This window comes from Rhamphochromis sp. 'chilingali' (genome assembly GCF_963969265.1).
Source record: "Rhamphochromis sp. 'chilingali' genome assembly, chromosome: 3".
Taxonomy (NCBI): Eukaryota; Metazoa; Chordata; class Actinopteri; order Cichliformes; family Cichlidae; genus Rhamphochromis; species Rhamphochromis sp. 'chilingali'.
The window spans coordinates 32,750,260-32,774,416 of NC_137931.1; positions in this window are offsets into that span (position 1 = coordinate 32,750,260).

Sequence of the window (24,157 nt, forward strand, 5' to 3'; positions counted from 1 at the left end):
TAAGTTGCACTGGTTGAACAGACACATTATATATGAAGAATGTTTATCCTTTGCAGCACCCCAATGCAATTAGTTTTTTCTCTCCCAAACTTTACTTCTTCCTCAGCTCTGCTCGCACATTTCTGCGTCATCTAAGAGACTGACCTCTTCAGACACTTAAGCAATCCTTTGAGCAGATTTTCCTAGCTCTGAAATAATTAGGGAAAACGATGTGAGGACGACAAAAGACAACAGGAAAATGAAATGGGCCCTCTCTCCGGACCCTTAGGGTCTTTGCAGCAATTCTAATTAAGCCCATCCAGAAACAGAGGAGCTGGATTGAGGCAGTTTCTCATCAGAGTCCCTCCATGAGCCTCTTTTGTCATGAACACACAGCCAATTACAAAGCTCAACAATGGAGTGGGGAAGTCTTATACCCTCCACAAAGACGAGGGACTACAGAGAGTTACAAATATCCATGAGCATGGAGTGACACTCTCACCTTCCTGAGGAGTGAAATCAAATCTGCATTCTTGGTTTGCTTGTGTGCATGTGACCCAGATTGGTAGACGTTCTCTGAAGTGTGCATGCCAGATTCAAAGGAGCCGTGCAGATCCAATAAAAGTGTTTTTGTTTTGTTTTTTCCAAATCTTCTACTAATTAAATTGAAATAAATTTCCACATAAAATAAAACTGGACAGCTCTCACTTCATATCAAGACAAGCCAAAGATAACCTCGCTTGTTTATCATATTTGCATATTAATCTCGGTGAATAATAATATGAGTGGCTGTGTAATCTTCGAGCTTGCCAGACCTTAGATTATGGAGCTGTCTCTCATTTTATTCATTGTGCACAGAGAGTAATTACCCAGAGATAAGTGTTCTTCTATCAGGGTCCAGTCGCTACGCCCCGAAAGCAATCTCCTCAGACACGGGTCCCGTCCCAGGCTATTTGGGCGTCACGGAGTGGCAAGTGGGTGAGCTTTGTGGTTGCCTGCGCTCGGATGAGGCCTCCTGACAGTCACGGCAAGGTGGGCCAATCTTTCAATCAGACACCCTATTTACCATTGCAAAGCTCTACTGCCCTGCCTCATTTATAGCAGCTAAGGTTGCTTGTGATGAAAGCAGATAAGAGGGTACATTCAGCCTCCCACAGCTTTCCTCAGAGGGGGAGAAAACATCCTCTGCTAGGGAGGGAGGGTTTGGACTATTATTTTTTTTTTGCTGCATCAAGAATGAAAGCCCCATCAGATTTGCTGGGGAAATCAGGTGACGTGTCACAAAGTGCAATTAGTCACTGAAAGAGTGTTCTATTTTCTGTTTGATTTGTGATGAGGATAAGTGAGGCAAGATCAATGCTTCAAGAAAAAAAATCAATGTGTGGAAGAAAAACACACCCTTTGGTGTTGTGCATTTGTAGCCAGGATGTTTGAGGCAGGTGCACGCACAGCAACACGGAAAATCAATGTAAGGCAATGAAACAATAATCCTTCCTCCATATGACTGAGCGGACAGGTCTGCATAGATTTAAAAGACTGAAAGGAAGGTTTGACTTGAACGGGGAAAAAAAATGAAGGTGAAATGTCAGCGTTTCATCCGTGTCCTAAAAGGTTATGATTAACAATACGAATCTATTCCTCTCCTGTGTTTGCGCATATAACAAACCAATCGATCGATCGATCTGTCATTTTGCTCTGTGGATGGGCAATTTCATTTTTAGTTTGATTTCAGCAAGTATGGAAACAATATACGATGAGATGCAAACTCCGGTTGTCTTTAATTTCCATAACAATTGTGCATTTTCACCTCTTTCTAAAATCGCAGATTCAATCAGGCTCTAGTTCAGCTCAAGGCAAGATTAAAAGAGTTTTTATTCAAGTTTCACATCTTGTACACATAATGGTTCCCTGTGCCGCTAGGCTTCTTGTTGCCACCCTGTCTGCACCCACAGACATCTTGGAGTGGAGGCAGGGGGCTGCCCTGGCAGATCAGGCTTCAGTGTATGAGTCTAAATGCCTACTAGTCATGTTCCCTACCTCTTTATTGTTTTATTTGTAATAAGAAACACTACTTAATCTAATAACATTCTTAATTAAAAGTGTGTTATCAATAACTTAACTTATTTCCATATTTCCATCAAGTTCACTATATTCCTTTTCTTGCTGGCTTGGGTTTTCAAATTCAAATTCAAATTCAAATTTTATTTGTCACGTACACAGTCATACACAGTACGATATGTAGTGAAATGCTTGGACAACTGCTCGTGACCTAAAGAAAACAAAAAAAGGAAAAGGCTATGAATAAGATAGGAAATAAATATGAAAAATTAAAAAGGGTAAATTTAACTAGGAAGGAATAAAATATAAATTAAGGTTAAAAATGAAATAACTGTACAACACAAATTAGAATGAAGGGTAAATTTAACTGGGAAGAATAAGATAAAATATATAAATTAAAGTTGAAAATAAAATAACTGTACAACAAAATACACAATACACAATATAGAACTATATAAGAATGTATGAAGAAATCTAAATATAAATAAATATATACACAATAACAGCAGCTGTACAAGTATTAACTGGAAATGAAGAATATAGTGACCAGTGTTGTGCAAAAACAATGTCCAGAAAGTCCAGTGTGTGTGTGTAAGAACCATATGTGTGGGTCAGTACTGTGTGGTGGTGTGATTGAGAGACCGTATCGCCTGCGGGAAGAAGCTCCTCTTTTTGACTCTTTGGGTGTTATCACACTGCTGCGCTCTCTTCTTTCCTTCCTGTGGTAAAGATAAGAAAATGGGAAATTGTTTTGCTACATCAGTTATCATCATCATCATCCTTCCTAGCTGCTATTTATGATGAACCAACTATTTGTATACAAGTAGTGTGGTCAAATTGATCTTGAATTTCGTCTGATATATTTTCTCACTATTTAAGTAAACTTTGATCTTTGAACATTGATGGAAACATAGAAGCAAAATTTTTATTGTTATACCGGATGGGAAGAAGCTCATTTAAAACCTTCTTGTGGAATCAGAAAAAGGGTTGTGGCACTTCATATCCTTGCACTAAATCTTAAACTACCAAAGCTTAGCATTAAGAATGGAAGTGACTGCTACTGTCTGGGGGAAAAAATGCTGCTAGTACCTAAGCTGAGCTAATCAGCTGCTAGCAGTGGTTTGATAGTTTTCCACAAAAGCATGTGTGTAATATCAATCTTCTCATTCCACTCTTTGTTAGGAGGCTGAATCAATATCTTGGACTCTTTGTTGTGTTCCTCCAGCTGTTCCTGAGCAGGTTTGTTTTCAAGATGCATGCATTATGTTGGGAAACTGCTGCTATGGGAGGGTGTGTTTGGTCTGCAGCAGTGATTAGGTAGGTGGTGTCAAAGTAAAATCTGCTTTCTGTTCTTCTAGGACCCAAAGGTTTCCAAGGAGAGAACACTGCACATTGATATTATTCACTTCTCCTGTCTGTGGTTTTAATGTTGTGGCTGGCTGATGTAGTTCCCGAAAGTGTTGAACTATTCCTTTAAATCTGATTCTTATATTTTGTGGAGTGTTCCTGTTTTTTTCTTTTCTTTTTACTATGATTGCCCATGATGCTCTTCTCTCTGGAGCTTCTTTAGTTCATTCATTTCTCTGAGCTTCGTCTATATGTAGTGAACAGACATAAGGAGACCGTATGTGCACCGTGTCAGAATCATAAAAGGAATTCCTTTATGATGCTCTTAATGAATAGCATTGAGGGAAAGCTTTTGATTATAGAAAATAAACATCCTACCTCCACCCACCGAGTGGAGTCACCCCAACATTTGGCTCTTGAATTCCAAACGGCACAAACGGCAAATCTGTTCCGCAGCCTTACCTACTGGTACATGTAAACATTAGTTACGGAGCAACCCATTTTAAATGGCTAATTCAAACTGTTGTCTACATGCATACAATCTCTCCAAACTACCTGCTGCAGTGCTTCAGTTACATTGACAGATTACCCAGCAGTCAGAAAATTACAAAATTACTTACCAGTTACTTTTGTGGATCCGAAACAAATGGAAAGCTCCAGATGTTAATGTTCATCTAACTAGTTTTTTTTTTTTTGCTAGTTTCTTAAGAAATTTCTTATCTGAGATTAAGAAGTTATTTTAAAGTGCAAATGCTTTCAAATCATAACGCAGTTTGAGAAAAACTGGCTTACATGAAGGAAATTTTTTGAAATAAGGTCTTTGCATTATAATTATGATTACATTCAGAAGTTTGGACACGCCTCCTTCGAGAGTTTTGTTTATGTTTGCTGGCTGTATAGCCGAGGGCGGGCAGAGGGCCATGCTCACTGAGATCAGTAAGCAAAGAGCCACATATCACACAACTGGATTAAAACATGAAACACAAAGTACTGAATTATGTTAAACTTTATAAAAGTGGTACAGATTGATGGGGTATTCGTCAACACAGAAGACCTGAGTCACTGTTTCGTGAAAGAAGATTTTTTTTAAACTATACTACAACAAACAAAGTGGCATATACAGTGAATACTGGAGTTCGGAATGTGACTTTATTGACTGAGGTGCGCTGATACATGTGGGTGCAGCCACAGACAATTGAAAGACTTCATCTCTGCTAACCAGAAGCACTGAACTGGACATCTTAGCCATGTGTGTTGTTGCTGCCTTCTTGAACAATTTTGTTATTATGTGGCACCTAACATGATGTCATGTGTAACAAACAACAACAACAGGCTTAAAAATTTATCGTGTAAAACCACTGAGTAATATTACGTCAATCTAAAGTTTATGGTACAGATTGACTGCAGTTATTCACCTGGAGATTGACTAAGACAGTGCTATCTTTTCTTAATTCCTCAAAGTAGACACTGTTGTTAACAGCTTTTTACAGTATTTTTAATCCCTGAGCAGCTTTGTGAGTTCATGTGGGAGGTTTTTAAGTTGACAGATGAGCCTCATCAAAAATTAATTTACTACTGTATGCTGTCTTGCATACTATGATCTAATTAGTGTTATGTATCATACTACATTTTCCAGTATTTCATAAGTAGTTTTTATGCTATTAAAGTCGGCTATATACACAGAATAAAAGCAAAGTATGATCCCTGCAACACAAAGAGCAAAAATGTAGGGGCTCAGTGTTTTCTGGAGAGAATGTATAATACGTAACTCGAGGCTTCACGTCTCTCCGAGCAGGATCAACACCCAGCTTCTCCCCTTCTTCAAAGTTAAAATCGGTTGTCTCAAAGTCAAAACAAGGACATTTTCTTTTATCAATCATTTCCTGTGTACTGCTGGGCTTCAGCTGATCCCACTGAGAGTCCAGCAGTCCCACTCGGGCATCCAGAGCAAAGACGTCTAGGGCAGCCATCCCTGTGGCTGTGTATATTTTTGCCTATATTTGTCATGGGAAATATTTTGCTAAGCATGCATGTTCTTTTCTTGCTCTCGCGACTGCCGACATCTAGTTTTTGCCCTCTGAGCTGCATTAGCGGAACAAATGGGAGCAAAATGGTTGTTTTTGGAGGCGAAAACATTACTCATTCCTTTTCTGCAGTGAGATTTTCCCAGCTGGCGTGCAGAGTCCAACACACACAAACCTACTTCAGGCTACCGCTGCCTCGTGAAAAGTTCACCCAAAACACGCTTTGTGCGTTTTAGCATTTATTATTGTTCTTATGTGTTCATTTACATTGCATCTTCAGTAAGTCCTGCAAATAGCCAACTGCTTTTCTCCCCTGCTGCTCCCATTCTGTCCAACTGCTTTCTGAACAGCATCATCACTTATTTCTCCTGCCAAGAAAAAGACGCTGCCTCTCTCAGACAAGAGAGTAACAGCACCAAACCATTTCCTGGTGTCAGATGTTTCAGCTCTGTAAAGCTGAAACAATTCTTTCTTTCATTACAATGAAACACGAGATGCCACATAATCTTATAAATATGAGTTGTATTTCTTTTTCTGCACTCCCGCTGCTCGGGAGAAAGAGGCAGACCTTTGTTTGGGGCTTCCTGGCCCACAGGAAGTGATTGCAATGGGACAGTGAGGGACACTCATCTCTTGGAAAGGGGGAATGCTGGAAGACGTATCCCTTTTTGATCAAGGCTTGCTGACGGATCACCCGGAGAAAGGCAAATGGGATCATACCAGGGCCCGATGACAAGAGGCCAATTTTGATGTCCCTTTTCTCTCATTGCGGTGCTTCTCTTTCAAGCCAAAATCTGCTTGAGCAGCCTGGGAAAATGGTCTTTTACCCACCTTCCCGGTCTCACAGTTGACAGGACAGCTAAGCTTAATGGAATCTAGATGAATGTTGAGGCTGAAGTAAAATGAGTTCTTTAGCTCCGCGCGTTCTTTTGTCTTCACGGTCGCAGGAAAAAGCAGAAAATGCTGTCGTGAAACTGCAGAGAGAGCAAAGAGCGAGGAATAAAAGCCGTCTGCGAGCAAAAACAAGGGCGCTGCTTCGTTTCATCCCAGATTGTTTAATTCAAAAATGTTGACCCATGTGAGAAACATTATATCTGAGCAGCATCGAGCTCCATATTCAGTGTAACTAGAACCTCAAAGGCCACATGTTCTCTCAGTGTTTATAATGCATTAGTGGAACAAACTCTACACTGTACTCTCTTTACAAATCCCACCTGGCCATGTATTAGTTGCAGATGTGGCTCTCTAATTCATAATGAACTAATAATGGTTTTGTTAGTGCAAGATTGTTTTCCTTTCCTCCCTCGCGCACACATAGATGGAGCTAATCTGTGCTGGAGGTGTGGCAGGGCAGGAGGAGATATTGCTCTCTGCATGAAACACAGACTTTGGAATGTGTTGTTGCAGCTAGCAGGCTCTGAATTGTCTTAATATGACTCACTCATCGTGAATGGATCTGTATCATTAAGTAACCGCCGAGATTATAATGAGTCAGTGTAAGCTCTCCAACATACACAAGAGACACCGCACAAGTTCAGCACCTTGTTTTATTGAAAGTCTTTGACTATATTTGCTGCAAATTTAACTGCATGACACAGAACTGCAAATTAATGACTCCATATTTGGATGGTGCGCTGATAAAAAGGAGAGCTCAAGGACTAGACAAACGAGATAGAAGTACAACAAAAGACGGAGATCTAAAGGCATCAATTAACAGCCTGATCCAGCTTTTATGTCAAAGAGACTGCAATAACAAAAAAACCCCTCACTAACTCACTTGCAGCTGCTGAGATGGATTTATATCGACTATGCTAATGCAAATAAGTCTCACTTTTAAATTATGCTCAATCTGTCTTTTAATATGTTAATGATCTCAATACTACTTAATGAATATTATGAATGCTTCATTTGAATGATAACATATGGGATTCAATTAGAAGGTCCCACGACTGCACCTATAAAAATAAAAAATAAAAAACTTGCCTGTATAAATTTGGCTGTCACCACCTTCACAATTGTCCCCTTGTGCACCTCTGAACCATTTCCAAAGCAGCTGCTACCTTTAAACCCTGAAAGTCGCTTTCTCACCCTTTGCATGTGTGCTCTGGGAATTTTACCACAAAGAGAGCAAATTCCAGCTTCTGTGTCAAACCGACCAAAGTTACCTGGGTTTCCACTACAACTCAAATACTGGTCTTCAGTGGAAGAGTTTATGTTGTCATAGCCTGGAGGTCTCATATCAGGTCAGGAACATGAGCAGGATGTTTTGCATTGTGAATTCAACCCCAGGGTCAAGGGGTTTTTTTTGCCACACCAACTCAATCTTTGCCCACTGCATGTCATATTTGCCTGATCTGGCTGACTATGAGTTCATCCTCTTCTCCAGAATTACGAGTGATCATTTTGAGACAGCAGAGTGGACTCGATGGACGTCACAGATGGGCTAATAATCAGAACAGAACTTGTACAGACTAAGCTGAAAAGAGAAGTAGTTTTGGTAGCAGTTGGGAGGTGCAGTGAAACACAACCTTGAAGAATAGATTGGGTAAAAAGGTTTTTTTGTGTTTAAACGCAAAACACACGTTTGCTTAATAAAGGCTAGAATAAAAAACAGTACCCTCCAAAGTCTTCACATGCTGTTCTTACTGTAGCACCAGCCACACTGTGCTTGGCACAGGACGAGATCCAAAGCTCAACAGTCCTGCAATCAGTCTCTAAGCTATCTACTGAAGGGTCAGTTTTATGTCACATTCATGTCAGGATAAACTATCAACATGGAAATCCCTCCTATGGTCCATGCTGCCAAATGTAATATCAGTATATTACTCTTTAGAAAAAAAAAATCTGCTTATGATTTTAAAATGCCACAGACGATGATGCATTATGTATTGAGCAGCTTATTTTTGTGATTTATCTGTATGGATTTGGCCAATCGCCCCTGCTCGAATCGAGCTCTGAGGAAAATGGAGGGAAGGTCTGCGCGCTGGGTTGTGTTTTAAATTTATATGTAGTTTGTCTACAGAAAATGACTTCTCGTGTATCCAAACTCAGAAATAAAGCCTGCTATTTGAAATATTGGCGATCGTGTGTACAGTACAGCTAGTGCTACTAGAAGCCAAGAGGTTTCGTATTTTTCAGTGCACACCGAGGTAGCTGTGCAGGCTGTCTACGTGCAAAGAGAGGCCGTATTGTACTGAGGAGCGTGCTATCCTGCTTTCAGTTTATCAAAGGTTTGAAAGCGCATTAATGACGTGCAAAGAACAAAGCCGTAACACGTGTGGCGTGAAATTATTAAATTAAAACGTCTTCCTGTTACTTCCCTCCAAGTTTTCACCTCACCACTTTGATGTCTGACCTGTGAGGAAGAATGGAATGAAGCCGCAGCTCTGCACTATACAGCGTATGTGTGTGTGCATAGAAGAGTCTCATTAGGGAATTTTACCCCTGTGAAAGATTTCGCAATAAGGTAAACAAGGGTGATAAAGAAAATGAAAGAAATGGAGACAGCAGGAGGAAATCCAGAGGTAAGGAGTACTGGGGATATTGTAATTAGTTGCACCTGTTTCCTTTAACCCAGCTCCAGTTTCCCTCTACAAACGTATGCAGATTACCCATCAAAGCCCCTCTTCACTGCCTCTGCTCAATGGTTCCTTTGTTGCCAGTTGTCAGGGAGGCGGCCCACAAAAGTATGTAACACAAGCAGGCCACATTGCTCTGGAACTTACAGTACATGCAAGCCTCTGTCGGCCACCACAGGAATAAAAAGGGAGCGTTTGTAGACACAGAGTCTGCATCAGTCTGCATGGGAGACGCTGGTGGTGGCACTTTTTTTCAGTGTGACCACAACAGTTGCGTTGTCTGTCAACACTCTTAAACGGGCTTGTGTTTGCTGTGCCACACATGGCTGATGTCAGGAGTGGAAAGACGACTTTTTCTGTCTACATGTTCACAGAGACACATGCGTAGCACTATTACTGTCAGCAGCAGTGAACAATGAGGGACTAGTCCTGTATACTGTAGGGAGTATGCAACTGTTCAATAGCTAAAGCAACTTTTATATTTATATCTATCTATCCATCCATATATGTATATGTATATATATATACATATGTGTGTGTGTGTGTGTGTGTGTGTGTGTGTGTGTGTGTGTGTGTGTGTGTGTGTGTGTGTGTGTGTGTGTGTGCGCATAAGTTTTGGCTGTTTGGGATCACTTTACTGATAAGATCTAGGTTTAGTTTATTTCAGGTTAATTCCACTTACATCAATTTAATTTTATTTATATATAGACTCCCATGTTAAACTATCCAACATTACGGCTTTAAGAAACACGTGTGTGCTGTTGGTGCCTGCTGTTGATTTTTAATGCAGTTATCTGACTAATAATGTGGCTTCTGTGCAGTAAACTGTACTAACAGATTGTCCAAGAAGTGTATGCCTGATTTTTTATTCCTTTATTTTTGTCTGTTACTCATGAGCAGATGTGTATGATACAGTTTATGAACATTTTATTCTTAGCACTTCCATCTTTCTTGTCACAAGTTGTTACCCAGATGATAAACCTGGATAATCCCCCTGTCTGAAACATAGAATTACCAGATTTTACAAAGTGAACTCAATAGTTTATTCAATATTCCCTGAAATGACCAAGTGAAATGGTAAACTCATTGGGAAAGAATTTAAAAAGGCCTAGTCATAAAGCTCTTTTCCCCATAGACTTCTACAGGCCTGGAAATCTTTTTGTAGCGACAGGTATCGCCCCCTGGGGGCCATTAAAAATGATGCAGGTTTAAGGCACTTACTTAGCTCTATTAATCTGTTGTTCCTTCCATGACAGTAACTCTGAACTCCATTGGGTAACGTTGCGGTCATTATCTCATCTTTTTCTATTATTTGATGTGTTCAGTGGCTTTTTGGTTTGGTTTGTGCACCAAATCTATTTTCATTAAAACACACCCTGTTACAAGTGCACATTATAAGGATTCATTTGCTGTCTTACCCTGGTTTTTACCACTGTTCTACGTGCATTTCACAAAACAGATGCCTGCATGATATTTTGCTCTTTTTGTCATTCATTTTAAAATGGTTCCTAGCAGCCTAATCAACCTGCCAGTAGGCAGAGGAGGGCAACACGGAAATTGATAGTAGCCATTCAATGGACTGATAATGTCCAGTTTTGTTGTATTTGCCAAGAAATCTGTGGCACAGCTGTTTATGGACATTTCTTTGACCCCCTTAAAATTGAAAATACATCTCTGTGATCCCGTTTTTAAAAATCTGCATTCTTCTGTAAGAAGTGGTGAGTTTGGGGCTTTAAATTTCACAAAGTATTCAGACAGACTGCATTGTTGATTTCAGCCTTTTCAAGGGATTTGCTGACAATAAAAAGAGTGTAAAATATTGCCAGCCTTAATCCTTAGGCAAATCTGACAACAAAGGGGGGGAAAAAAACTACAATGATAATAAAATGGAAGATTTAACGATTACATTTTTGTCAAAGGACCAGTAATCTGGATTTGTTTATTTCTTTGCTGTTGCTTCTCATTACAAACTCGTGCTGTGCAGCCAAACATTCAATCAATGTGTTAAAAGTTTATTAAAATCCAGAAAAAACGAAGAAGAAGAAATCAGATTAGATTGAATTTTGAGCATGGGTGCATAAAATAATGGGTCAGTTAAGAAACAACAACCCACCTCCCCCTGCCTAACAAATCCACCCTGGACTGTGGTTACATCTCTTGCAAAGTTGGGAATTAAATGTTGAATTGCATCATTCAAAGATCTCACCCTTAAATCCAGCTTCCTTCCTTCCTGTTTGTTTAAAAAAAACACCTAGAGCCAAAAATATTGATTTTCAAAGATCCCAAACTCTGTTCTGAGTAGTTCTGTGGCATGTTCAACCCATCTGTAGTTTTTGTCACTTTGAAAGTGGAACACAAATTTAAATAGCACTCTGAGTGTGTGGTTAAAAGATCTCAAAAAGCATCATGCCATGACCCATAAAAACAAAGAAACTATCTATCAGCTGTTTCTAAGGCTTTAGGATTTAAGTGAACTAGGGCTGGGCCATATCATACCATTCACGATAATACCGGTATAATGTTGAGCTAAGAAAATGAAATATCGCGATAGAATATGGGTAAAACGCGCATGCCTTTGTTTTCATACGCACATGGCGGGAAAAAAAGCATGGCGGCGATGGAGAATGAGAAGGGCGAAAGCGGATCGTTGAATGAAACGGATGAACCAGAATTGGTTTGTAAAAATGCTGCAACTTCAGTGGTGTGGAACACAACAAAGCACTATTTTTGGTAGAGCATGCTAGCGGGCCGTCATTATTACCGTGTTGTTTGGAAAATACGGCACACTTAAAATCAATCCTTTGATTTTTCTGAAAATCGACAGTGCCCCTTATAATCCCGTGTGCCTTATGTATGAATTCTGGTTGTGTTTACTGACCTCGAAACGATTTTATGTGTACACGGCGCTCGAAAATCTGTCAAATGTTTCAGTACGACTTTGCTAAGCTACGAACCCGCACCGCTTGATGGATTGTCGGAGCATTACGGCTATCGTAGGCAGGAGCCTCGCGGAGTGATACGTACTGTGCTTCAACATAATATTACCGTATTGTGTGTGTGTATAACCTCTTTTTAAGTTTTGTGGATATTCTACATGGTTATGGTTTTCACTGGAAATGCCTTTTGGTTAAACTGTCAGCAAGGAATTTGCATTTGCACTGTTAAATTTTTATATAACTTTAATGCACATAAAAAACAGCTGCTTGTTTAAGTGAAAATACATTGATGGGGGTTTTTTTTGCACTAATAAAGTTGTGGAGTTGTAAAGTATTTTGTCTAGTGTCAATTTTATCGTCAGAAATATCGTTATCGCAAATTTTCAAATGTATATCGTGATAAATATTTTTGGTCATATCGCCCTGCTCTAAAGTGAACCACAGTGAAAGCCGTTATCCACAAATGGAGAAAACTGTGATGAGCCTTCCAAGGAGAGGCCAGCCCACCAAAATTACTTAAAGTAATGACGGCTCATCCAGGAGGCCACAAAAGAACCCAAAGAATATCTAAACAACTTGCACATGCCTCATTAAAGACTGCATTTGCCAAAAAATATCACGATGGTTCCCAAGACCTTTTGGAAAATAGTCTGTGGCCTGCCCAGACAAAAGCTGAACTTTCTTAAAGGGTTGAGCACCATTAGTATCATGCACTCAGAGATGGTGGTTGCAGTCAGAGATGGGCAGTAATGCGTTACTTGTTACTGCCAAGTAAGTTTTTCAAGTAATGAGTAAGGGATTACTATTGCAAAAAATGTAATTAGATTACTGTTACTTTCCCGTAAGCACGCTGCGATACTGCGTTACTAAAACCGTAATTTTTTTGCGAGAGTATCTCATGACAATGACGTAAGCAAGTGCAACGTTCATGGCAACAGCTGTGTGCAGATCAACAATGGATAATATATCGAGTGCGGGAGAGAGTATGAGCGTGCAGCGTTTAAAGCGTGGAAGTACTGACCTTACTTTGAGTTTGATTCCATAAAAAGTGACAAAAACATTAGCGTCGTTGTGCGTGGGAAGAAAACTTCTCTTTACAGCGAAAAAACCCCTAAACTTCCAAGCAAGCACCGAGTGCGCTACCACGGAATGGGAAGTTTACAGAGAAACTCGCAGATTCTTCCACTGACCGCTGCAGCACACCTGCACCAGGGCAAACCTCCGCCTACCGTAGTAGTAGTATAGTAGTATTTATTTATTGTCATTGTCAAGAACAATGAAATTGCGTTTGGGGCTTCCATACAACCCAAAAAAAGAAGAAAATAATAAATACCCCTTAAAACCCAAGTGTACATATTTAACCCAGTGTGACTCCAATGCAATAAGACAATCCTTAGCAATAATGTTCGTAGAAATTCAGACAAAGACCTGAGAAACATGACAAAATACAACAATGCAACCCATTCAATATTATTGTACTGTGAGATATGATATCAGATATGATAGTTATCTATTTAAGAAAGGGGGGGGGGGGGGCAGGAGGGGGAAAAGAATAAAGATATGATGCACCAATGCAGACCAGTTCATTGCTATTAAGAAGTTGGATATGGTTATTGTCCGTGAGAGGGGGGCAGAGAGTTCAGGAGCCTCACAGCCTGTGGATACAGGCTGTTGGCCAGTCTGGATGTTCTGGCCTGTATAGACCTGTACCTTCTCCCTGAGGGCAGCAGATGGAAAAGGTGGCGCGCAGGGTGATGTTGGTCCCGCAGGATACTGTGCACCCTCCTCAGACAGCGAGTGGGGAAGATATTACTGATCTCTGGCAGACTTGTTCCAATAATTCTGCCAGCTTCTTTCACCACCCGCTGGAGTGCTTGCTGATCGGCCTTGGTGCAGCTGGGGAACCACACTAGAAATCCATACGTCAGAACGCTGCTGATGGCACAGTTGTAGAAGTTCAACATCAGAGATCTGGGAATGTGTGCGCTCCGCAGTCTCCTCAGGTAGTAGAGGCGCTGTTGGGCCTTCCGTACAACTGAGGTGATATGGTTGCCCCAGGACAGGTCCTCGGTCACAGTTACCCCCAAGAATTTAAAACTGCTCACCCTCTCCACCGCCTCACTGCCAATGAAGAGAGGCAGATGGTTGTTATGACCCCTCTTCCGGAAATCTACAATGATCTCCTTGGTCTTTTTGGTGTTTAAGACCAAGTTATTGTCGTGGCACCATGACTCTAGTTGTTGCACCTCTGTCCTATAGTTTGTCTCATCATTGTTGGATATAAGTCCGAGCACTGTAGTGTCATCTGCAAACTTAACAATGAGATTGGACGTGCAGGAGGAAATACAGTCATGGGTGAAGAGAGTGTATAGCAGAGGGCTCAGAACACACCCCTGAGGGGCACCGGTGTTGACCACAAGGGTGGAAGAGGTGTTCTTACCCACTCTGACACTCTGTCTACGGTTAGTGAGGAAGTCCACAATCCAGTTGCACAGAGAGGAGTTAAGTCCCAGTTGGTGGCGTTTGGGACGGAGTTTGTATGGCCGGATGGTATTAAAAGCCGAGCTGTAGTCTACAAAGAGGAGCCGTGCATAGGTGTTCCTGTGTTCCAAGTGCTTCAGTAATGTGTGCAGCACTGTGGCGATCGCATCCTCGGTTGACCGGTTCTCCCTGTATGCAAACTGGTGCGAGTCCAGGGATGGTGGAAAAGCAGCTCTGATGTGTTTAATGACCAGTCTCTCCAGGCATTTGGCGGGAATGGGGGTGAGTGCCACAGGTCTGAAATCGTTCAGACATGTGACATTTGACTGTTTTGGGATGGGAACGATGGTTGCTGCTTTGAAACAGGATGGTACCAGTGAACAGGACAACGAGGTGTTATATATAGAGGTGAAGACGTCCGCCAGGTCCGCAGCACAGTCTTTTAGCACCCGGCCCAGCACTCCATCTGGCCCGGCCGCCTTCCTGGTGTTAATGCTCCGGAACACACGCCTCAGCTCATGAGTGCTCAGGACTGGAGCAGGATCGGTTGAGGGGAGAGGGGACAGGACAGGGTCGGTGTTCTCCCTATCAAAACGGGCATAAAAGAGATTTAGATCCTCAGCCAGAGTAGAACTGTCGGCTGAGGGTGATGGTGTTCTTCTTTTGTAGTCCGTGATAGCCCTGATGCCCTCCCAGACCTGCCTTGGGTTTGTGTTGTTCTCAAACCTGGCCTCGATACGCCTCCTGTGCTGCTGCTTGGCAGTCTTGATGCCTCTTCTCAGGTTGGCCCTGGCAGCACTGTATGCCTCCTGGTCCCCGGATTTGAAAGCGTTGTTCCTTGTTCGAATAAGTTGTTGAACTCCGTGTGTCATCCAGGGTGGATTATTAGGGAACACACGGAATCGTTTCCAAGTTGTTACATTGTCCACACAGAAACAGATGTAGTCCAAGACAGTGGAGGTGTAACTGTCCAATGCGACACGATTGTCAGTGTCCTGCACCTTGAATACATCCCAGTCTGTGCAGTGGAAACAGTCCTGAAGCATCGGAATAGCATCCTGCGGCCATGTTCTCACGGTTTTGGTTGTAATCCCAGTGCTCTTGATCTTTTGTGTGTATATTGGGTGTAGCAGAAGGGAGAGATGGTCTGACAGACCCAGGTGGGGATAAGCCTGGGCTCTGTACGCATTCGCCATGTTGGTGTACACCTGGTCCAACGTTCTATCTCCTCTGGTAGCACACTTCACATTACGGTGGAAATTGTGAAGTACAGATTTCAGGTCCGCGTGGTTAAAATCCCCAGCCGCAATAAAGACACTGTCCGGGTGTGCTACCAGGCTGTTATTGATGCTGCTGCTCAATTGTGCTAACGCTAGCTTAGCATTAGCATCTGGTGGAATGTAAACAGCGCAGATGTAAACGGCAGAAAATTCCCGAGGGAGATAGAATGGACGGCACTTTAACACCAACAGTTCTACCTCTGTACTGCACAGTCTTTCCGTTACCGTGACGTTCGTGCACCAAAAGTTGTTAATATAGATGCACAGCCCCCCGCCAGTCTTCTTACCCGAGTCCGCAGACCTGTCGGCTCGATAGGCGGTGCGGCCTGCTAGATCAATAGCCGCATCGGGAATGGCGCTGTCCAGCCAGGTTTCAGTGAAAATCATGCACGAACAGTTATTAAAAGTCCGTCGAGTGGCGATCTGCATACCGTAGTCCTGCTTTACAGGTGAAAATAGAGCAACAGGACCGCTAGTCTTTGATTTTATTTATTTTCTTCTGTGTTTTACTTGCATCTATTTGAAAGACTGAGTGTAAACACAAAAAAATTATTTTATTTTATGTGCTGGAATGTGCAGAAAATAGGTTTAAATGTTAAACAAATTTCTTCCAGTCAGAGAATGTTGCATATAATTAAATCTTTGCTTGATGCATAAAGTTAAAAGATTAAAACTAATAAAACAAGTTTTAAAAAGAGACTTTTCCATTTGATTACATTTTGTATGATGGATTATGCAGAAAAAGTATAATTGGGCTGAAAGATCTATTTCTTTATCACCTATTCAGGTTGTAAATTGTGTTTTCAAAAAGTAACTAAGTAATTAATTACTTTTGAAAATAAGTAATCAGTAAAGTAACGGGATTACTTTTTGGGGGAAGTAATCAGTAATTAGTTACTGATTACTTTTTTCAAGTAACTTAACCAACACTGGTTGTAGTCTGATGGTCTTGGGCTGCTTTAGCTTGCTCTAAATGATGGAACTATGAATTCTGCTCTGTACCAGAAAATCCTGACGTAATATCACTTAATGCTCTCAAGCTTAAGCACACCTGGTCTATGCAACGGATGCATAAATGCAATGGAATGGATGACTGAAGTCAAATCTGGACTTAGATCTTCAAAACTTTCTGATTGAGATGCTTTGGTCCAACTTTAAACATGCTGTCCATACCCAAACCTCTGCAATGTGGCTGAATTAAAAGATTTCTGCAGTGATGTGACGGAAGCACACACATGCACAAAAAAAGTGAAGCCACCTCTTGTTTTCCTGGTGACTACATTTTAAATGGGTTTTATGCTAGCCAAATGATGGGACTTCATATCACTGTGAATTCTGGTTGTACTTTGCAAAGCCAGTGTTATTGTTGGCTGAAAACGCCCCAGGTCTACACATTCATCCATTATGACTGTGTCTGATTTAAAAGAAACAAAGGTACAAACACCGTGGCGGCAGCTGATATGTTTTGTATGAAAGATTTACTCTATATAAAATTTTTTCTGAAAGGTCTAAACTACAACTCAGTGCGCCAAGAAATATCACAGTTAAATTATCTGACTATGTGAAGTTTTTTTTAAAAAACTTCTTAATCTTTTTTGCTTCATTTTAGCTATTACTTTGAGATTAATGTGAAAATATTTATTTAGTATCAAACAGTATGATTTACTGTAGTTCCTTTTTCTTCTTCTACCCGTCTGATACGATTTTACTGGCTTTTGTTGATTTTAGAACTTCCGTTGATTCATTTAAAAAAGTTTAAAGCTTTCTAAATGGTTCAATCACTCAATTCTGTTCTCTTGTGACTCACTTGATTTTAAAGCATTTATGCAACTTTGATTTTTGTTTAATTTTTTACATGTTTTGGGAGATGTTTGAGATTTTAATTGCACTGTTAAAAATGAGAGCACGTTAGAGTTTTCATTGTTAGACTGAAAGCAATGAGTAGCAGGTTACATTGGTTTGAAAACTGTGGATAAAGACAGCTGGTGGCCATTGTTTACATGTTTGTCTATGGTTCAGTGTGAATCCAGGAGCCTCCGTATCATCGCCAGCTAAATGAAAACACTGAGGCATTTTGGTAACAGATCTCAGATCAGCTAGTGCTCAGCTGCTGCAGTCTAATTCACTCATTTAAAGAAACTGTCCTTGATTAGGTTATTATCAAAATCACTTAGCGGTTCAATAAGAGGAGTATGGGGAGGACTGATGGCGATGTGGTGGTACAGTGATATTCTCTGGCATTGAATTGAACGCTGATAGGTTCACATGCTCACCTCATGGAATGCATCTGACAATGAACGGCACAGTGGAAGCAGGAGGTAAAAAGGGGGAGAGACCGTTCTTCATTCAGGCGCTAATTAGAAAAATTAGATCTATGAAAGGCAGGGAGTGATCGAGGCCTTCAACCTACGTCTGTGTACCGCTGTAGCAGCACAAAGAGGAGGCAACAATGAGCACTGAGGAGGAGGAGGAGGGGGGATAAATAATTTAATCCATTATCTACTCTGCAAAGCTCATCAGCACTGCTACACAATGGCCACGATTGAATTGCTGATTGCATTTCTCTCCTACCCTCCAGGAGAAAATGCCCATGCTCCACAATGTTCTCTCAGCCTGCCGGCACAACCAAGAGCAAGAGAAAGACGGAGAGGGAGGGAGGGGGAGAGAGAGATGGAGCAGTGTAGAGTGTCTTCCACCAAGGTCAAACTACAATACAGCAATCTAATTAAGAGTATCAGAGAGTTTCCTGTATGGGGTCAACCTCCCTGTTGTGCTCACTGGCTCATAATGTCCATTAAGAATTAGTTTATGTACTTCAACATGTAAATGACAGAAATGATCCTGATTAAATCTTTTTTACTCTGATCTTTATTACAATACAATTTTAAATGTTACAAGTTTATCTATAAAAAGGCGCATAGCCATTGCCTGTTTAACAAGCGGTATGTTTGCATAGATTACCGTAGAGAGGTGTGTGTGAGAGCTGTACTTTAAACCATGTTAACAGCATGCTATATGAAGAGTCCCCAGAGGAGAATAATCATTTTTTGTGTCACCATGGGGGACATTTGGGTTTTTAATATTTCAGCAAGTATTAGATGGATTGCAGTTGACTTCAGTAGTACTAGTCCCTCACAGTTTTCACTTTAGTAACACATACACTCACTGGCTATTTCAGTCAGTCCAATGTTCAACTGCTTGTTATTGCAAATATCTCATCTGCCAATTACATGGGCAGCAACTCCACTGTTGTCAGACAGGCTGGTGTGAGTATTTCAGAAACTGCTCATCTGCTCATCCTACACATGCATCCGTAGTGTTTACAAAGAGTAGTCAGAAAAATGACAATGACCTATTGATGCCAGAGCTCAGAGGAGAATGGCCAGACTGCTTCAAGGTGATAGGAATTCAGCAGTAACTCAAATAACCACATGTTAGAACCAAGGTATGCAGGAGAGAGCATCTCTGAACACGCAGTAGGTTGAACCTTGAAGCAGATGTTCTACAGCAGCAGACGACCACACAGACTGCCACTTCTGTCAGCTAAGAATATTAAAATGAGGCTAGGATTCACACAGGTTTGCCAAAACTAGACAATATAAGATTACAAAACCGATCCCTGGTCATTCAGATTGCAGGGTCCGAACTTGGCACGAACAACATTAAAAGCATGGATCCATCCGGCCTTCTGTGCATACTTTTTTGCATACTTTGAGCCCCGTATATCTAACTAAGTGTTGTTTAAGGAAATCAGCCTACCTGAGTAATGCTGCTGACCATGTCCATCCCTTTGTAACCACAGTACACCCATCTTCTACTTACCCAGCAGGATAATACTCGCTGCACAAAGGTCGGATCATCTGAAACTGGTGTCTTGAACATGACAATGAGATCACCGTAGTCAAATGGCCTCTACAGTCACCGGATCTTGGTTAATGGATTTCCATTAGAGGTGAGTGTTTCTGTGCCTGCTGATACTTTAGGGGCCTTTTGGGTCTGCGTGGAGCAAACTGTCATCGAATGTTGATGATTTCCTGAGTTGACAGTCACAGCTCATTAGCCAATTAACCAATATCTCCAAAGCTATTACATATATTGCCATTATGTTTGGTACATTGCCCTTAGAGGCTGAACCCTACTTTGGTGATCCCCCAGACTTTTCCTCCAGGTTATTCCAACTTTGTGCTTTTTATTAAATTTTCGAAAGTTTGATGTCTGCCTCGGAATGAACTCTAACAACCTTAGAGAGCCTCTTGCTAAAGCAAAGGTCAAAGCATCACCACCAGGCAAATGATAGACCTTTTATCTGATTCAATTTAATCCAGCCATTGCTCTATCAATCACTCGATAGAGGATTGGTATTTCTGTCAAATTAGATTAAATGTCCTGAATCATTTCTTTTATTGCATCATCATTTATTGCATCATGTTATCAGCAATAAAACAAAGAAACATAAATTTCAGTGTGGACCAAAGAGGTAGAGCAGCTGAGCTACCACGTCACCCCTAAACAGACCCACAGTGAGATATGATGAGACTTAAATAAAACTAAAAAGAAAAATGGTCAAACCTGAAGCACCAGAGACCGAGACCTCCTGACTTTTAATCCGTACAACGTCTCTCGCTCCAAACTTCTTGGGTCCTATACTCAGTAGCTAAATGTCTTTTATTTTAAGGACAATGGCAGTGACAAGTGATTATTTTCTTCACAGAGCTAAACGTCTATTACTGGTGATATTTAAAAAGTTTGGGGTATTCACCAAGAGTTATTGCTGTTCTGAAAGAATTTCTGAAACCCTCAAAGACTCCTCCAACCATCTGGATGAAAGAACATTTTGTTTGATGCACACAGCATCCATTCTCTACACGCCTTCCCTTCCCTGTCACCTGCTAGAGTAATGACATCAGGCTCGATTGCAACATACTGATGCTAGCATTTAGCTCAAAGCACTGATGGTCCGTAATTGGCAACGCTCTTGTATAAGTAAAACATGAGTAACACAAAACAATGATGTCCTGTTTTGATCAGCACTTACTATATTTTCTCACTGACACCACAGTAGGAGACATTTGCTTGTTCCTGTCATCCTGGGAGCTGTATTGTCTGGAGCAATAGCTCCAGGTAGGATCTCCCATGCCAAATAAGTCCCAGGGTAGGGACCAGACAAAGAGCAATTCAGAAAAGCCCAATGAAACACAGTTCTTAGAGCTAGTTAACCTCACTCGGGAGTGGAAAACTGGAGCCCTCACCAAGAGATGGGTGCCAGGCATAGTTTTGGGGTGTGGAGCAGCCTGGGCATGTCCCTTTGGATGTGTTCTGGGATGGCCAACTAGGAAGAGACCCCGGGGTAGACCCAGAACCTGCTGGAGAGATTATATTTCTCATCTGGCTTGAGAATGCCTCAGGATCCCCCGGGAGGAAATGGAAAGTGTGGCCAGAGTAAAAGGATGTCTTGATTACCATGCTTAGCCTGCTGCCACCATGAGCCGTCTTTGGATGTGGAAGATAATGGGTGGACTTTTTTTTGGAATTCATTTCAAAACGTTTAAAAAGTCTTTCTGTGTGATGAAAAGCACACTTAAATACAATTTACTCCAAAGAAGATATTTAAAAAAACAAAAAACAAATACCCAAATCAAACTGGTTCTTCCAAGTCTAAATAGTGAGGCTAGTCCAAGACTGTGGTAAAGCGACATTCTTTCTACAGCCAGCAGGGGGCGACTCATGGTTGGAAAAAGACGTCCAGGTAAATATAATAGAGAACAACCTTTTTGCTTTTCTGATGACTAAGGTTTAAATTACTGATTCGAGGCCTTATTAAATGCAACATCATGATAATTTTGTAATTTATGATCCTCATTAGAGGCCACCAGCAAGATAAATGGTATTTCTTACTGTGATTGATGTCACAGTAGTTATGTCAATGTTTTGCATCCCTTCATTCATCCATTTTCTTCTGCTTATCCAGTTCAGTGTCACAGAGGCAGCGTACGCCCCGGACACATTGCCAGTCTGTCACAGGGCTAATGCACAGAGTCAGCCAACCGTCTATGATCACATTCATACCTATAGCCAGTTAAGTCTATGATAAACAGTACAGTGTTCACCGTAGTCATGTTCACCATTTCAGTTTGTGTAGCATACTGATATTTTCTCCTTAGACAACACTGTTGCTGACGGGAATACTTTTCATTTTAGCACGTGTTTGGTGATGAACCACAGCACAGAAATTCTGGTCTGATGATACAGGGGTGAAAGGAAATTTCATGGCATTCAACAGTTTGAGTAAGATCTTTTTTTTTTTTTTTTTTGCGTTGACACAATATATTTAGTGTGATGGTTATTGGTGTATTTTAGGATCACATAAGTGTTTTCAGGCAAGCAGTTTGTGAGTTTCCCCAAACATTACCATGTACTTCTCCTCCATAGAAATGGATGCTTAGCCCCGTGTCTTAAATGTAATGCTGATACTGGAGGGGGTAAACTATCTGTGTAGCCTCAAATAGCTGCTAGTGTGGCTGAAGAGTCTTTGTCTTGTTCAACTATCCTTTTCACATCATGAAATGTCAATGAGTAACAGGCCAGAAGGCAAGAAAGCATTAATGGATGAGTCTGGCGATGCTTTATGATGATGATGGCCTCCATCATTTTCTCTGCCTCCCATCAACTACAATCTATCATCTGCACCAGGCTCCAGTAAAATATCAGGGACACTTGAGGTTTTCTTGGCCCAGAGCCTCTGACATGCTGGCTTAATTTTACCTTCCACTGCAGCGTGGCGCATTTACATAAAACACAGAGAGAAGTAGTACACATAATGGTCCCCTTTGGCCAAGCGCTTTAAGGTCCTGTCCACAGTCCCAGCGAGGGGCAGTCAAGCTGCCTCTGCTCTGCTCTGTTTGTTTTATGGAGCAGTAGTGAAACCACTTTGAGGTCAGCTAGCTGCAAAAACTGTGCTGGGTCTCCTATGGTCTGCTGAAAAAGGCTTCAAAGCCAATCCAGAGGGCCATTTGGAGAGGTCCAGCCAACTTCCATTGACAAAAAGAGGTCATTATTGTGCATACATTAGATCATTTCACTTATATCAAAGCTGCTGATCAGTTCTTCTTGCAAAGGAAGAGACAAACCACTAAAAAAAGCCCAACGTGTTCCTGTTTGCAGGGAACTTCAGTCACACATCCTGAATTAATTTGAGTGCCGTCATTATGCAAGTACGGCACAAATTGTCCAAGACCAAGTGAAACTATTTATAGCCGTCACTAGGCCTGTGAGCCAAGTGTTCCTAATGGTGTAATTTGTATTGTTAATGGTAATGCACTGTTAGTTTGTTCCATTTGGCTTTGCACAGGTGCATTAATGTGGGCCTGTTGAAGCGTTGCAGTCAGTCCAAGAACCCATGCTGCTATGTGCAGGTTTTCAGCAGCACCACGGCTCCCTCTTGTGGATCAGAGTGCTTAGAACACAGGCTGGCTTCAAGGTTAAGGAAGAGCAGGTTATTTTTGCTAAACGAAACAAATGAAGTGGTCTTATTGTGATGGGAAGACCTGCTTTAAACCAGAATGTCAACCACAAACAGCTACAAGAGCAGCATAGACTTTTGAAAAATCGTGTTCCTAATTAACCTTCAAGCTCATCAGGCACAATCAATATAGAGTGTAGCCTTTTTTCCTAATTGAGATGAAGTAATTATCAGACTATATTCATCTCATTAATGAAACAATGTTCCAATATGCCTGCAGCAAAACTGTTAATTGAGTTCTATTTTCTGAGACAGGAAGCCTCTCCTTGTGTCCATGGCCACAAAGCATCAAATGTGGGTTGGGGCCTTTGTGCTCGTCTCTGTGCAGACACAGGAACAGGCTGTGGACTGGTGGAGCATGGTAGTGCTCTCCCCCCACAGACACTTCCCCTCCCCACTGCCTATTCTCCCATCAGAGAGGAGGCAAGAGTTGGTAATACAGCTGACTTCAGCAGATCATCCCGTCCCAGTGTGTTATTTCACGGTTTCAGTGGTTAAGTGCTCCCTGTTGAGTAAGATATAGCGAGGCAATTATTCTGTAATTATGGAGCCAAAAGACGAGAAATAGAGTCAAGAGTTACTGGGCTCATGTAAATCACTGTAACGGATCTAAAAAGGGTGCAAAAACAGGTTGGATTGTCCACAAGTACAGTCCAGACCATAAGTATGTGGACAATTACATTTTTCCTTCCTCCAAATCAAGTTGGAGTCAGGTGAAATGACAGAGTTCTCTACTAAAAAATTTAGTAGCTAAGGATCCAGTTATTTCTGAACCTCTCTTGTATGGGTTTAACATGTTTAAAGCTCAAACATATTTCTATCCAATATCCATACTATCCCTGATCCAATAGAATGAAGGTACATAAAGCATACAGAGTATTTGAAACTGTATGCTGATGGATTCTGCAAAACATTTGGCTGCGAAACTCTCAAATATCTAATTTAACGCAAATTC